Source organism: Xenopus laevis, chromosome 6L, assembly GCF_017654675.1.
Source record: "Xenopus laevis strain J_2021 chromosome 6L, Xenopus_laevis_v10.1, whole genome shotgun sequence".
NCBI lineage: Eukaryota > Metazoa > Chordata > Amphibia > Anura > Pipidae > Xenopus > Xenopus laevis.
The window spans coordinates 55,913,467-55,927,323 of NC_054381.1; the positions used below are offsets into that span (position 1 = coordinate 55,913,467).

Below are 13,857 nucleotides of genomic sequence, written 5' to 3' on the forward strand. Positions count from 1 at the left end.
AATTTTCTCCGCTGTCTTTTCGCCTTCTGTGAACATAGACCAGTGACTGTGTATTGTGCCACAAGACCCCCTAACAGCACATAGACCCCCAAAATTATATATTTTTGTAAAGTACACATTCTGACAAAAAAAAAAAAAAAAAGCCTGAAAATAAAAAGAATAAAGCTAACTTTGTAAAATGTGTATTGTGTACATGGATGTGTATGTAAATGAGTGTGTATAAGTGTTACATAAAGGCCACCTACCGTTCTGAAGTCCAGGAGGGTCCTGGGCAGCCAAGGGGGGTCCTACAGCAGAGTCCACGCAGCAGGAAGTCCTGATCGCGCTGGAGCAGGCAAGCAAAAGACGCAGCACAGAGCAGACACGTGTCTGCATAATGGCGTCGCAGGACCCACGTGACCTCCCCCTCCGGTGTCCCTGCTCGTTGCCTAGGGGGTTGGGAGCCACCGGAAGCCTCTGCTGAAGCGGCAATCGCCGCAGATGCAGAGAGAGGCCCTTTACAGCCAAGAACGTAAGTACTACGTGCTTGGTAGTTAAGGCTTTCCCCTGCAAGGAAAAGGTTAAGGCGTGAAGATCCAAATTAGGGAAAGATCAGTTATCCGGAAAACCCCAGGTCCCAAGCATTCTGGATAACGGGTCCCATACCTGTACTGATTTAGCACAAATGAGATGGCACCACAATCAGATGACGACGCTCCACAGAAACTTAGCTTGATATAGTCTGCGCATATTCCTTTGGCTGCTAGTTTTCCCACTTTCTCACTCTGTTTTACAAATGCACCGTGCCATTCAAATAAAGTGAGTTAATGCATGAACACGATTATATTCCAGAAATGGGGATCGAGGTAGGCTTTTTAGGTGGGATTTAAGACTGGTAAAGTTAGTGCTTTTCTTTTGATCTTGATTAGTGCAATAATAAGAACACACTTGAGAAAGGGCCTTTGCAGCCTGAAACATGTTGTGTGGACAAAAATAAAAGCACAATAGCAGACAATTTCTGCCCCAGTGTATGATTCCTAACCGCTTTGACTTATCGATACAATACTTGGATGCCTAGGACAGAGTATCCGGGAACCACTACACTGACAACATTTGCCTCAAACTGCAGCTGACTGTGAGTAATTACACAAGTTGACCCCCTTTTTGTAATTGAGGCCAAAGAATTTTTCAAGTAAAGGGTACTGCCAAAAAGAGGCCCATACTACTTAGTTGGCTGCTCGGGGGTGCAAATTTCTAACAAATGCTAAATAAAACTTGCCACTGATCGACAAACAAGCTTGTTACACTGAAACAAGCACCTGATTAACACAAACCCAGCCCATTCCCCATTACCTATACGAGCCCCATGGTTGTCCCACGTGGGTCATGGGCACCACCATCTTGGATGCGATGCCCCTGGAGACGGGCGCTCCTGACATTCTGCTGCTGTCCCTTCATATTTTCCCAAGGAATTGTGCTTAAAGGAAATATCTATGCAATCATGAATTTATTGTATCTGTCTGCATATGCTGTAATGTGTCTTCACTACACAGAATAACATTAACTGGCCATGCAGTTAGCCAGTCCCAAGTGACACCATAACACACCTCATAGAATGCTGGGTAATAGCCTCTTTATAATGGGAAATGGCGACAGGCTGGGAAGGATTTCGATTTTCTGGAGGTTATAACGTGCTTCTGAACAACTTGGGGAAAAGAAATCAAAAGGAAAATAAATATACATGTAGCTCTTCACATTTCCATTAGACAAATCCATATGAAAGTACAAGTATGGGATCCGTTATCCAGAAAGCTCCAAACTACAGTACAAAGACCCCCGCAAAACCATATATTTTTTGTAAATTACACATTCTGAAGAATCCAAAAAGCTACACTAAAGGCAGTGTTTTTTATGACATTTCTGAAGATCACCTAAAAATATTGCAATTTGCCACATTTATCCCACATAATTTCTTACATACAATTGGAAAACACTCTAAATATTTACGCCAAGGATCTACTGAATAGTTTGATGCCCAATATGCATAGATATACCCAGGGCCGGACTGGGAGTAAAAAGCAGCCCACACATAAATGCGTGCTGGTCTTTTACTTACACACATGCATATTTCAAATGTATATATACATATATATATTATATAGTGGATAATGTATCCCCTACTGTAAGTTATAAAGATATGTCACCGAGGAGTTATGTGACCATATAAAAGAATGAGGCCGGATAACTCCGAGGTGACCACTAATATCTTTATAAATTTAAGTAGGGGGTACATTATGAAATACTAGACATTAAGCCCGTTAAATTAACGGGCACTAGAACATATGTCGTCACATACCTCCCAACATTTCAGAATGGGTAACATTAGTAGGCAGGGCCCCCTTTGTAGCACTGGTGGCCAGGGGGTTAATGCTGGTGCCCAGGGGGTGTTAACATTGGTGGCCAGGGGGGTGTGACCATTGGTGGCTAGGGGGGTTAACATTGGTGGCCAGGGGGTGTGACCATTGGTGGCTAGGGGGGTTAACATTGGTGGCCAGGGGGGGTTAACATTGGTGGCCAGGGGGGTGTTAACATTGGTGGCCAGGGGGGTGTTAACATTGGTGGCCAGGGGGGGTTAACATTGGTGGCCAGGGGGGGTTAACATTGGTGGCCAGGGGGGGGGTTAACATTGGTGGCCAGGGGGGTTAACATTGGTGGCCAAGGGGTGTTAACATTGGTGGCCAGGGGGGTTTAACATTGGTGGCCAGGGGGGTTTAACATTGGTGGCCAGGGGGGTTAACATTGGTGGCCAGGAATGGCAAGCCCAGCAACAACAGCAGAGAACACGTGGTAATAAAGCTTTTTGGGGATGATGGAGCTTAGCAGGGGCGATCCATTGGTGACAGGGGGGGACGTGTTGCCTGTTTATGTTATTTTCATCACACATGTGCTGCTGCGGATAAACTACACCTCCTGTTATCCTCCAATAGCCTCCTACTGCTACAGGATCATTCAGACTCTCGTTTGGCTTTAACTGAGGTGTTTAGTACATTCCCTCTGCATTCTGAGCATCTATTGGCGCTGCCTGAGTCGGTTGTTCATTGTGAGTAACTGTAAGGTGACTGAGGTATATATGTCAGTAATCTCGCTAAAATCGCTGCCGGGTCGAGGATAGATTTTCCTCTTTGGGTCTGAGCCTTGAGCTGTCCAGTATCAGGGCGGTGGCAATCCTACAGCCTTTGCTAATACCCTGACATGGCCCGTCATATGACTTCCCACAGTAGCACCGCCCCTTAACCGCTTTAGCGCAACTGCTGGAGCTTTTCACACAGCCTAAGGTTTCCTAATGACATTTTCCCTTTTTTTACGTTGGTGAGATTGGCGCCAATAGGGACTGCCGATACCTCTACGGGCTCTATCAATCTGGGAGAGGGGTTTGCTTGTAAAACGCTGGCAGTCTGCGGGTTACTCTGCGTTGGTGACATGTCAGGGTCCGCCCCTCCTCCCACGTGGTGCACATGCGCAGTAGCGCATTTCCACGGACACAGGGACGGACTGGACGCAAAGACACTTGGATTTTATTATATAGGATAGGATATGGATAATGCATTATTACAGCCAACATCCCCTGCTGGCCGTTTGGTAGCGCTAGAGAGCTGGGGAAGCATTTCCCTCCAGAATCATCCCTCACCTCCGCTGTCCAAGCTACCAGAGTTCAACTCATTAAAGTGCAGATCAGATACAGGCCAGCAGAGAGCGCTGAGCTTCCACCCAGCAAGCAAAGCCCAGAGGAGTTCGCTCAGACTGCAAGTGCAGTTCCACATCACTCCTTCTTTCTAGGCAGAATAGAGAGGCGAACAGGAGACAAAGCCTGCGCTGTCCCTCTCATACAATATATTAGAAAAGAAAGGAGGGGGCTGTTCTATGCCTAGATTTACACAATGGTGTCTGAAGACCCTCACCAGCATTGCATTGAAAGTGTCCACAAACAGCAACAAAGCCAGAACAGATTTGTAGCATCTTCTTTATAAACGTACAAATGATAGAGACTGCATCTCTTCTATTGTGGCTGAAACGGAGCGCCCACCCCACACATCAGCCTGCACGAAAAAGCAAACGGCCCAGATGCCTTTAATTTCAGGCATTGGCGGGTGTCTGCGGCCACATGTTGCTGGGGAGCACACTCCGTGCCTTGTTAGGTCTGTAGCAGCCGCCCATGTCTGCCTGAGAGAGCCGTGTGTCTATTAGCGGCGGACTCGCTACGGGCTCTATCAATCTGGGAGGGGGGTTTGCTTGTAAAACGCTGGCAGTCCGCGGGTTACTCTGCGTTGGTGACGTGTCAGGGTCCGCCCCTCCCCCCACGTGGTGCACATGCGCAGTAGCGCATTTCCACGGACACAGGGACGGACTGGACGCAGAGACACTTGGATTTTATTATATAGGATAATCTAGTTTTTATGTGTCTTACAATGGAAGGAATGGCTTCGCTTATACACTACTAAATGACACTTCAGTGGTGTATCTAGAGTTTGCACCCCCCCCTGCAAAGGAATTTTCAGCCCCCCCCCCGTGAACCACTTTGGTGCCTCCCTCCATTTATATTAGTCAATGGCAATGCCAATATTAAATATACATTTTTTATTTTTGAAGTTAGAATAACATATGTGGAGTATATGGAAAAGTAAATTAGATAAAGAAAAACCAAATTAAACAAGGGCTGAAGAATTTGATCATTCATATTAATCGAGTTCTGAAGAAACATGACAATATACATGATCATTATGGAATTAGCCTATTGCCTGTTGGGACTCCATACTAATAGTAGGCCTGCTATGTAGATAGCTAGGACCCAACGTATTCTACCCATGTGCAGTTGACATAATTAAAGGGGATCCCTGCCGGAGGGAAAAGGGAGGGGGCAGAAGGGAAAGGAAAAAAACAGAATGGCTAAAACAAAGAAAAGTTATGAGAATACAAAAGAAAAACATAAATAAGCATAAAATATGGAAGCAATTCCATGTAAAATACCCCCAGAATTCATATTAGAATGACATAGTGGCATATTCACAAATGATACCCACGGAACATTTATTTTTATGTGCAACAGCCTCAGCACATGTATAAAACTAAACACACATCACATTTTCACATTTCACATTATTTGCCCGCTTCCTGATTTCTTATTCTTTTGCATGTTTGTCACACTTAAATGTTTCTGTTCATCAAAAACTGTAACTATTAGTCAAAGATAACATAATTGAACACAAAATGCAGTTTTTAAATGAAGGTTTACGTTATTAGGGCTATTCCACACGGGGAGATAGCGACGCGTTTGCGGTCGCGGCGACAAAGCGCCGCGACCGGCGCAGGCGACAGTTTTGTATGGGCGCCTATGTAAAAACGCCTGTGCTAACCACACGAGGCGATGTGCTTTTCAACAGTCGCCTGAAAATGCCTCGCCAGGCTTTTTCAGGCGACTGTTGAAAAGCGCATCGCCTCGTGTGGTTAGCACAGGCGTTTTTACATAGGCGCCCATACAAAACTGTCGCCTGCGCCGGTCGCGGCGACTGTCGCGGGCCTTTGTTGCCGCGACCGCAAACGCGTCGCTATCTCCCCGTGTGGACTAGCCCTTAAGGGAGAAAAAAAACTCCAAATCTACATGGGCCTGTGTTAAAAAGTGATTGCCCCCCTTGTTAAAAAATAACTTAACTGTGGTTTATCACACCTGAGTTCAATTTCAAAGGTTATAAAGCCATTTCTAAAGCTTTGGGACTCCAGCGAACCACAGTGAGAGCCATTATCCACAAATGGCAAAAACATGGAACAGTGGTGAACCTTCCCAGGAGTGGCCGGCCGACCAAAATTACCCCAAGAGCACAGAGACAAGTCATCCGAGAGGCCACAAAAGACCCCAGGACAACATCTAAAGAACTGCAGGCCTCACTTGCCTCAATTAAGGTCAGTGTTCACGACTCCACCATAAGAAAGAGACTGGGCAAAAACGGCCTGCATGGCAGATTTCCAAGGCCCAAACCACTTTTAAGCAAAAAGAACATTAAGGCTCGTTTCAATTTTGCTAAAAAACATCTCAATGATTGCCAAGACTTTTGGGAAAATACCTTGTGGACCGACGAGACAAAAGTTTAACTTTTTGGAAGGTGCGCGTCCTGTTACATCTGGCGTAAAAGTAACACAGCATTTCAGAAAAAGAACATCATACCAACAGTAAAATATGGTGGTGGTAGTGTGATGGTCTGGGGTTGTTTTGCTGCTTCAGGACCTGGAAGACTTGCTGTGATAGATGGAACCATGAATTCTACTGTCTACCAAAAAATCCTGAAGGAGAATGTCCGGCCATCTGTTCGTCAACTCAAGCTGAAGCGATCTTGGGTGCTGCAGCAGGACAATGACCCAAAACACACCAGCAAATCCACCTCTGAATGGCTGAAGAAAAACAAAATGAAGACTTTGGAGTGGGCTAGTCAAAGTCCTGACCTGAATCCTATTGAGATGTTGTGGCATGACCTTAAAAAGGCGGTTCATGCTAGAAAACCCTCAAATAAAGCTGAATTACAACAATTCTGCAAAGATGAGTGGTCCAAAATTCCTCCAGAGTGCTGTAAAAGACTCGTTGCAAGTTATCGCAAACGCTTGATTGCAGTTATTGCTGCTAAGGGTGGCCCAACCAGTTATTAGGTTCAGGGGGCAATTACTTTTTCACACAGGTTTGGATTTCTTTTCTCCCTAAATAATAAAAACCCTCATTTAAAAACTGCATTTTGTGTTTACTTGTGTTATCTTTGACTAATGGTTAAATGTGTTTGATGATCAGAAACATTTTGTGTGACAAACATGCAAAAGAATAAGAAATCAGGAAGGGGGCAAATAGTTTTTCACACCACTGTATTTCATGGAAAGTTTACAGTTTATGCCTGGAAACACAGCGGTCGCTTGATTTAGTGGGCCCTAAGCAAATGCCCCTTTTGCCCTGTTATTACAGCAGCCCTAACTACCTCCCTTCTGCAGCGCCCCTTCCCTTTCATAATGCACGGCTTCCTCAGGGACAGGTAACCCTGGAGCTGTCAAACTCTTAGCATGCTTCAAGAATAAGTAAACCTTTTTTTTCTAACTCAAAAAATACCCTATACACTGGCCCAGAACAATATACATTAGTCCCTGCATTCAGTTTAATGTGGTTTCTGAATAATAAGAGGAACTCTCCTCCTTTTCTCTCGGAGCTGTCCTTATCTCTTCGATTATGAAGAGCAGGTTCACGTGAGGCCAACAGAGAAGCAGTATCCAGTGTGCACATGCAGATTTTTTTTTTTAGCTATTCCTGCCATGACTCTTTGGTTGTTCCGGTTCATTCTAGTTCTGATGGTCAGAACTAGGATGGTCAAGAAGTCCTCAAGCTACTACACTGAAATGTACTACAAGCCCCTTACAAACGTCTTAGGATATTTTGATTGACTGAATTAAGCTTGTTTCACCCTGTTCATTATGTGTTTTGTCCACTGTTCTGATCATATTGCAACTTGCAAAAAGAGTTGCTGTTGTACTTAATTTCGCCCCCACTTACTTGGATCTTCAGGCAGCTCCCACTATTGTAGAATGTGCTTGGATTTGAACTGTTAGGAGTACAATTCCTACTGCTGCAGTTCAGAGCCCAGAGATCGTGAGTAGAAAGTTCCCCTGCACGTGAAAGCAGCTGGGCTTCCTATTGACCTTACAGTACATAACCAGGCACATTCCTAACTACTGCAGAACTCTTGTGGATTTTGTTAGCAGCTTTAAAACAACATACAAGTTACTGGAGGCAGAGATGAGTTATGACAGGAGAGGGAGAATCAAGCCTAGCAACCGGCTTGCTTCAGTCTGTGCAGGAGGAAGAGGGGCACATGATATCAGAGCAGCGTGCACAGTGTACTGCTCGCACCCGAATAGAAAGGAGGCGCGTACCCTGCTTCTTAAGACTATGATGTAGCGCTGCAGGTAGAGACTCCGATATGATAGGGAAAGCCCGATCCAAACACTCCCATTGCACATGTCATAAAGGGGAGGGGAATAAGGCACTGTCTTTTTATCCAGAAAAGAGCTGGGGAGGACACCTCTCCGTTTGGGGCCCGGCTTACAAGTGCAGCGCCGCATGATGCCCGCATCTAATAAGGCATCGGCCCACTGATAGGACAGATTACCAGTCCGGGCCTGGATATACCACAGCAGGTGGCATGTGCCGACACCAAATGAAAATATTAACTAGAGAGGTACATTTCCTGAAGAAAATGTGAGTGGTGCTTGCCGTGGCAAAACTCAGGCCCAAATCTGATTGGCTGTTGTTGCCCCGCCCCTTTTTTTCCTAATTGTGAACCACAGTCACTCAGTGACTAACATACCAAAGTTTGGGAATGCTGTCATTTAATGTGTAAAAATGGCAGCATTTCTATTTTTTTCTATTGAAAATCAATGAATGAAATTTGATTGGTTGTTGGTGGCTCCACCCACTTTTTCTAAACTTGAAGTGGAAACCCCCAGCGACCACATTTGTGATATTCAAGGTCCCTGACATCAATACTGAGAGAATGGCAGCCTTCTTAATTTTTCCCATTAAAACCAATCAAAGAAATCTGATTGGTTGGTTTTGGCTCCACCCACTTTTCTTAATTTTAATCCCAGTCCCCCAGTGACCAACTGTGCCAACTTTGAGGAGGCTGCCATTAACCGTCTTAGAGCGGCAGCAGTTTAAAATTTTCCTATTTAATTGAATGGCTGAAATTTGATTGGCTGTTGTAGACTCCGCCCACTTTTTGTAAATTTTGGCTGCAGTCACCCAGTGACCCACGGTGCCAAGTTTGGGAGCTCTGGCTTTATTACTGTGAGAATTACAGCTGTTTACATTTTCTCATTGAAGTCAATAGGGAAAATCTGATTGGTTGTTTGCGGCTCCGCTCACTTTTTTGGGTCCCCAAAATAGGACAGAAAAGTCACAACACCCCATTCCCGAATAAGATGAACGGTTTGACACCTCATTCATGGGTCTGCGACAAACTAATTATTCGATAAATTCCCCATTATAAGTCAATGGGGCAAATTTGGGGACCTCTCCTGCCCCGGGGGTAAAACTTATACCCTCGTGTGGGGTATCATCTGACACAGGTCGCAAACCTCTTCAAATGTGGTAAATTTAACGTTTCTACAAGATTCCCTCTCTGCGCTAGAATCCGTCAAAAGTTGGCCTCAATGTTAATCTATGGGACTTTTCGGGGTGGTTAATTGCCCCCGCAAGGGGCAATTAACCACCCACCCCTTAGAAAAGTCATACCACCCCATTCCCGATTAAGCCGCACGATTTGACACCTCATTCATGGGTCTAGGACAAACGGTGCGGGACTAGTTACGCGCCAAACTTTCATACGGAAGAAGAATAAAAATAAGTTTGCAAGATAACAGTAGTGATGCTTTGCTTCGCAAGCACCACTAACTAGTAGTATAAATGCACTAACCAGGCAGATCAAACCTTCCAGTGCATTGACAGTTCCAGCCTGATTACACTTACAGTATTAAAATAACATGTTAACAACCACGCTATTCCCTCACACAAAAAAATGACTACATTTTAGATTGCATTTAGTACATTCCTGCTTTATGTGTTTATTTTACTGTTATGAGAATACTGTATCTCTGGATACACACAAAGTAATTTGTATATAGGATATTCTGGGATGTCCAGGGGCTCACCAGGGTTGTGCTTTCAAGGGCCCTAGTCCACCTTCCCCATCCCCCTGTCCCCTTCACCATTTTCTACCTACTCCTTAACTTTCCACTTGAAAGTCTGGGGAGTGAGATTCGGGTCCAAGAGCAGGTACTGGGCATGTGGGGCCTACTGGGTTTTTCCCAGTGTTCCACAGGCCCAGAGTATAATTATTTTGTCTAGCTTGAATTCTCTCAATTTTAATTTCTGTATAATGAATATTACTATATCTGTTACATACCTGTGTATGCAGGTGGATTCTTCAAAAGACTTTGGTTTCCACTCAAGTAGATCTCACTCGTAGATCTTCCCATGTTATCCAGAAAATACCTGCAATTGCAAAAAGCAGTCAATTTGTGGTTTGCTTATGGAATATTACTTTCCGATAGCACAAATTGTAAAATGATGTTCTATAGTATCAGAGATTTGGTCTGGGTATAGCATTGCTGTGCATATGTCCCCGTATAATTTTAATGCACAGTGTGGGTATTAGAATGGGACGTGGGTGACTAAAGTGTAATAAAGTACAAAAACTGCATTACATAAACTACACGTTGCCCATATTTAGGGCCGGAAGTAGGGGTAGGCAGAAGAGGCATTTGCCTAGGGCACAGTGGTGGGGGACACTAGTCACTTACCTCTACAATCACTTACCCCTAGTCATGACCCTTGTCCTCTCTTGCCGGCAATGTGCTCTTGTGCGTGCGCGTGCCTGTGGTTGTACATGTGTGTAGGGGGTGCGAGGGGGCTGGCTGGCTTGGCTCGGCCCTGCCTATATTACCATTGTCAATTATCTGTGCTGTCCTGGTATCAACGTTTAGGATTTCTGGAGTCCAGCTTCTTTCATCTTTCACACAGAATCTTCCTTTCCATTGTAAATGGCTCCAGGGGTTCTTTACCTGAAGAAACCTTTAAGACTGAGAAGCAGACAACATAACCAAAAAACGTAAGAATTAAGAAAATAGAGCCCTGCAGGATATAGTTAATTACAATACACCTAACTAGACCAGAAAGTGTCCAGGCCTGCCTGGTTCAGGATAATGCATGTGGGATCACAATTTTGAACACACATTTCCAGCTACTGCCCAGTATAAACCTGGGCCCCCCCCCTCTGATAAACCAAACTATAAATCAAATTTTTTAGGATCCCCGATAGTTGTACCACCTGCATTCCATATTGGTTGTACAGAGTAAATGCGTATATATATATGTCTAAAAACAAAACTGTATGAATTCCCTTATGTCCAGGACAGTCTATGCATGTGTAGGAACCAATACTTTTTTTCTTCTTCAGTCATGACCCCTGTAGCTGTGGAGGGCCTGGAGTGGGATTTATAAAAAGACCTGTCATTTCAAGTACACAGAGGCCCAAACAGCCCACACCAACCAGATAAATAGTGACTGCCTATAGCAGCGGTCCCCAACCTTTTTTACATTTAAATATAAAAAGAGTTGGGGAGCAACACAAGCATGAAAATAGTCCCTGGGGATGCCAAATAAAGGCTGTGATTGGCTATTTGGTGGCCCCTATGTGGACTGGCAGACTACAGGAGGCTCTGTTTGGCAGTACATCTGGTTTTTATACAACCAAAACTTGCCTCCAAGTATGGAATTCAGTAATAAGCACCTACTTTGAGGTTACTGGGAGCCAGTAACGGAACTAGGTGGGGGCGGGCCCTGGTGCGGGCGCACACAATCTGCCGGGGGGGCCCTGCGGGGTGCGGGCCCTGGCCCAGTTGCACCCCCTGCGCCCCCGGTAGTTACGCCCCTGCTGGGAGCAACATCGAAGGGGTTGGTAAGCATGAGCAAATTTCCTAGAGGTAAAAGCGGTTGTTCATTTACTTTACACAGTAAGTGATAGTCTGAGACAATTTGCAAATAATTAAAAACCATTTATTATTTGTGTTGTTAGTTATTTAGCTTTTTACTCAGCAGCTCTCCAGTTTGCAGTTTCAGCAATCTGGTTGCTAGGGTCCAAATTATCCTAGCAATAATTAATCTACAAGACTGGAATATGGGTAGGAGAGGGCCTGAATAGAAAGATCAGCAATACAAAGTAGCAATAACTGTACATTTTGCAGCCTTACAAAGCATTTGATTTTATATGTGATCCGTGACCCCCAGGGCCAGACCAATCCGTCCAGCAGCCCTAGGCAACCAAGCGGCCACCACCCTCCTCACCAGTGGGCACGTGTAAACGTCCACGTGCCGTAAACTGGGGTAAATAGACAGAGGATAAGGAGAGTAGAGTGAACGAAGGGAAAGCGGCAGAGGGGAGGACAGAGGAGGGGGGAAGTGCATCAGAGGGGAGGCAGAGGGAAGGCGAAGGAGAGGAGAGTGACAGAGGGGAGTGACTGGTGGTAGGCAAAGACCCATTAACAGGTACCTGCTCAGCTCCCCCGTATTTATGTGCTCTAGGTAGGTGCCTCTTCTGCCTACACCTAGTTCTGGCCCTCGTGACCCCCATTTGAAAGCTGGAAAGATTCAGAAGAAGAAAGCAAATAATTCAAAAACTATAAAAAAGAAAAAAAGAAGGGCAATTGAAAAGTGGCTTAGAATGAGTCACTTCTTTAATACAAACTAAGTCCCAGAATATACACACTCTAGACACCCAATGGACAGATCCAACCCTACTTTAATAAAGGATAATATATTTCACACAAATTCTATATCTAAATACATAAAGATATTAATGTGCAGAGGCAAATTGGCTAATGCAACAAGTTTGGGGGGTGCGAGTGACGTGCTGGGGGAACTTGTTGTGCAGAGGCAGTTACAAGTTCGGTCTGCAGGGAAGGGGGGTGCAGGTGGAACTCGAGTTGTGCAAAGTCAGAAGGAAAGTTTTTACAAGTTGGGAAGATGTGGAGAGGGGTAAATTTGACAAGTTTGGGCCGCAGGTGGGGTTGGTGCTGACGGTGCTTGGCATTCTCTACCTTGGCAGAGGGCTCTGGGAACAACTCCAGGTGCACGTGCAATTTATCCTTAGACCTGATCTTCTGAGGATTGGTTCTAAACAGCAGACTTACGACAATTACATGTCTGCTGTTTTGCCTTTTCCTAGAAGCCCCCCCATAATTTCCTACTGGATACACTCTACAAGCCTTCTACAGGTCTCCCTCCAGCAGACCTATTTTACACACAACACACATTCATGCAAGCTTTTTCTAATTTTATAGACTTATTCACACACACATGTATACAGAGTTATATATGCACTCGCACAACTTTAGCAAGTGTACAACATGCGCGCGCGCACAAAAAAGTACTTGTTGCCTTGCTTTTTTTTTTTTTACTTTTACTTATATATGTAATATGCACACTGGCTGATTAATGAGATGTGAGGCCCTTAGGTTACAGTTTCCACAGGGCCCTTATCTGTGATGCTGAGCCAGGGTCACAGGTGCACAGTGTATCTGCAGACATAAGGGGCATGGGCCCATCTAGCATTGGCTTTCAATTATTATTTGTTTTTTCTTTGCTTTTATAGTATCTTGTATTTTTTTCTGCACTTTGCCCTGGGCCTGGGTCTAGCCAAGTGCTATACTGCCCCCCTGTGTACATCTGGTACTTGCTTCCAGGCCTGAATTTTTTTCCAATTATTTTTATTTTCTTTAAAAATAGTTTGGGGGGCAGCAGTGCCGTGCTGCCCCCCATGTGTACGGCTTTATAAAAATATTAAACTGTGCTGCAGGCTTGCAGCTGCTACTGGGCCGGTCGGGTGCCATGCTGCCCTTGTGCACGGGCAGTACCTGCTTTCTGGCTAGCTGGGAGAAGATTAGGCAAAGCATGTCAGTGCCTGTACTTTGTGTGAGTCTCTATAAAGCTGCACTTATGTGCCTTGCTGTTTTGCTTAATCTTCTCCGATCCTGCCAACACAGCAAAAATATATATTTTTTAAAGAAAACAATAACTTAAAAAGCCCCACGGGCCCCTATAGCCTAGGTAAGCCTATGCATTAATTGTTGACCTGTAGGAGATAAGATCCTCTGAATTGGAAGCTTTGAGGATATTTTTCAAGGTTTCCAATTTTTTTTTATAAAAGCTGATAATTTTAGGAAAGCATTGAAACTTGGTAATTTAGGAGTAGAAAGACATATTTACCCATTTTAGATTAGTCATATTTTTTTTCCAAA

At 44.7% G+C, this 13,857-nt stretch overlaps 1 long non-coding RNA gene across 3 annotated transcripts; it reads right to left on the minus strand.

Annotated features, from left to right (window-relative positions):
- Window positions 1-221: 221 nt before the first annotated feature.
- On the minus strand, window positions 222-12,570 carry LOC121394628. 3 transcript variants are annotated; one of them, XR_005961859.1, is made up of 4 exons: window positions 12,111-12,570; window positions 10,379-10,641; window positions 9,966-10,054; window positions 222-546 (listed from the first exon to the last, which is right to left on the minus strand). It is a non-coding gene; the product is annotated as an uncharacterized LOC121394628 (long non-coding RNA). The 3 variants fall into 3 exon arrangements; XR_005961857.1 differs by lacking the exon at window positions 222-546 and adding an exon at window positions 630-1,684; XR_005961858.1 differs by lacking the exon at window positions 222-546 and adding an exon at window positions 6,371-6,420.
- Between the last annotated feature and the right edge of the window lie 1,287 nt (window positions 12,571-13,857).